Source organism: Frankliniella occidentalis, unplaced genomic scaffold, assembly GCF_000697945.3.
Source record: "Frankliniella occidentalis isolate FOCC.00 unplaced genomic scaffold, Focc_3.1 Scaffold76, whole genome shotgun sequence".
NCBI lineage: Eukaryota > Metazoa > Arthropoda > Insecta > Thysanoptera > Thripidae > Frankliniella > Frankliniella occidentalis.
The window spans coordinates 14757-17917 of NW_026267206.1; the positions used below are offsets into that span (position 1 = coordinate 14757).

At 61.0% G+C, this 3161-nt stretch overlaps 1 protein-coding gene across 1 annotated transcript in view; it reads left to right on the forward strand.

Annotated features, from left to right (window-relative positions):
- The window catches only part of LOC113212221 (uncharacterized), a 95989-nt gene that overhangs the window by 1247 nt on the left and 91581 nt on the right, over nucleotides 1-3161 (forward strand). The window lies entirely within an intron of this gene.

A 3161-nucleotide genomic window follows, 5' to 3' on the forward strand; every position in this document is an offset into this window, starting at 1 on the left:
GGGGGGCAGCACGCACTTGCACCGTCCAGTCCAGGAGGACACGACACGACAGACCGTCCCGCACCGCACCGCCCGCGGCTCTCAGGAGTGAGGACGCCCCGCGACGGATGGCCGCCACAACTCATCCGATTCAGCCGTCGCGCATCACGTTGGTGTGGTGGTGGTGGTGGGGCCTTTCATTTTCGTTTCTGCTCCACACGACGCGCGCGGGGAGAGCGAGTCGAAATTGTGGAAGAGATGTATAAGTTTCCAGTCGGCGGCTGGCTGGCTGGCTGGCTGCAGAAGCCGCACGCCGCGCCGCGGGGACGTATGGCGGCCGTAGCTCACTCTGCCGGGTTGCTTCTGCCGATAATGGAATTCCGCGCTTCTGACTGACGAGTTTGTCATCTCGGCTACGCGGCATCTTGCCAGACGGGGGGAGGAGGGGGGGGGATGATTTAACGTTCTTGGAAACAGAAGACGCGGGTAAAGGTTTATTGAATGAAAAGCAGCAGGCAATAAGAAACTAGGAGCTGAGTGATTGCGGTAGCCGCTCTGGTGGCCTACGGGCGGCGGCGGGTGGTGGTGCAGTGATTGAATTTGGCCTCCCCCTCCCCTCCCCCCTCCCCCCTCCCCCACGCAGCGGCCGCGGCTCAAGTACCCACCCGTTTTGCTTTGACCTCTCCTTGTGCGTCTTGTTCGCCGCCGACGACGCGACGACCCCGTCCCTTGTCCATCCCCGCGGTTACTCCAGTAGCTCCAACCTTTCACAGCCAACTGGCCCTGAGCCACCCGTATCTTGGGCCCCACAGCCAAGTAGCCAGGCCCCAGTGTGGCCCACATCCTCTTGGCTTTGCTATTATTTTGTTCCACTTCTGGTTGTGTGCTCGTCGATGATTGACTCATCGGCTTCTTCTTTTTCCCGCCGTCCGCTTAAATTGCAATATCGACAGCGGCGGCGGCGGCGCCCTTTTCCCTCCCCGATTTGTAATTGCGCGCCCATTTTGGCGCGGCCGATTGCCCATTGTCTAGCAACACTTTCACTGCGGTGCCTCGCGCCGCCTCCTTTGCTGGACCTCCTCGCACCTACTCGGCCAACACCGCTGATTAAATGGCGCTCCTGATTCCTGCCCAGGGTGTTTCCCTTTTTTTTTTCAGGCCGTTTCTTTCCGACTCGTCGTGTGCGCCAGACAGAGGGTGTCATTATTGCCACCGCATTGCCAAATTACACACGAGTGCCGCCTGCTCCACCTCCACCCGTATCATCCCGGCCCTCGTATCATTTCATCCCCCCAAATGCCTCGATTCATTAGTGCTGCTCTCTCAAACTTTTGCTTTTCTTTGGCACCGTCCTTCGCTGGTCGCTGGTTGTCGAGGTGCGTTGTTGTACAGTCGACGCCAATAAGCTGTCTCTAAATCACACGACATGTTATAACGTTTCCCGGGCGCGGCGCCCATCTGCTTGAGCTGCGCCGTGTAGTACTGTATGGCGGGTGCGATGTATGTGAAGTGCACGGCGGGGGGAGTGAACACGTTCAGAGGTGTAGTTTGCGGTCACCTGAGTGTGACCACGAACAAGTAGTGCCCCGGCGAGGTGGGGCCAGGGGGAGGGGGGGGGGGCGTCACGGTTTGCTGGACCGTGCAGAAGCGTCGGCGCCGCGGTGCTGGCGCTTCCGCGCCTGGACGGGAGGCGGCGTCAAATCAGAATCAGAGAGAGAGAGAGAGAGAGAGAGAGAGAGAGAGAGAGAGAGAGAGAGAGAGAGAGAGAGAGAGAGAGAGAGAGAGAGAGAGAGAGAGAGAGAGAGAGAGAGAGAGGGGGGGGAGGGAGAGTAATCAATCTATCTCTGTATGCAGTGTGGTCTGGCGCGGTCTCGAGCAGCACACTGCTTGCAGATGATTTCAATTAAACTCGCGCAGATTGGGGATCTTTCTTGGCAACCGGTTGCAAGTGGCGGCGATACGACGTGCTCTTATAATGCCCGCCGCTCACCAAAGCTTTGCGAAGCAGGAGGAGTCTCCTCCTGCTCGTTTTGAAATTTCGCCCGCCAGCAAGTATCGGCCGGGCGTCGTGACCTTTCACCCGCACCCAGCCGTACGTACTACACGGAGGCCCCGGGCAGGACGCCAGGGCTCATAGCGCCGCGATTGCGCAAGCCGAAGACAATCGGGCGGCCGGTGTCTCCAGGGCAGACAGGGCGGGACGCCACCCGCGCCTCCGAGCACGTCATACCCACGCCAGCGGGCGACCGTCCGTTTTCGACACCCGCCTCGCGGTATCAGCGAAAAACGTGCGCCGGAGGCGCCTGTTTTGTTGTGGCTCTCCCCAACATTTTGGTAGGACCACCCCACGTCCCTCTCTTCCCGACCTGTGACCCCGATACGCTGCGTTTGGCGGCGGTGCGATGGGCTCCGCGCCTGCGCCGCGCGCAGGCGGCTCGAAGGAGGGCATCGCGGATCTAAAGCTAACTACTTCCAGTCCTGACGGCGTCCTGACCAGTCAGTATCCATCTGATGCGCGGCCCACTCACGTATTAATTTCTCGCGGATCGAGCCGCGCCGCGCTGTTGTGGCTGCGTCCGCTGCTTCCTGCTGCTGCTGCTGCTGCTGCTGCTGCTGCTGCTGCTGCTGCTGCTGCTGCTGTATTTGCTGCTGCACTTGCTCACTGATGGTCCCATCCGGTGCCGGGTGCAGTGTGTACCACCATCAGGAGCTGGCCCGCGGTGCATGCACTTCAGGAGTATCGGTCAGAGCAGAGCAGTCGTATGCGATGCGCGCGGAAGTTCAAAACTCTTATGGCATCGCAAATCACGCTGCCGTGCGCAGGAAAGCAGCAGCAGCAGCAGCAGCAGCAGCAGCAGCAGCAGCAGCAGCAGCAGCAGCAGCGCCCGGCCTGCCTATGGGCCTGTTAGGGGGGAGTCTAATCTCACTGCTGAGCAGGCGGCGGCCGATCCCGAGAGGAGAGTGGAGTGGACCCGCTGACCCACGCCGCTGCCACTTGGTGCTGCTGCTGCCGCTTCTGAAAAAAGTAGCCCCCCTTCATCAATAATTTACCTTGATGGCAATGTGCGCGCGCACGGTGGTGGTGCCTGTTCCGGCTCTGCAACCTGTTGCGGTCCGGTAATACCGAGCGCGTCGCCTGACGTGGCGGGGCGTGGCGGGGCGTGGCGGGGCGGGGCGGGGCG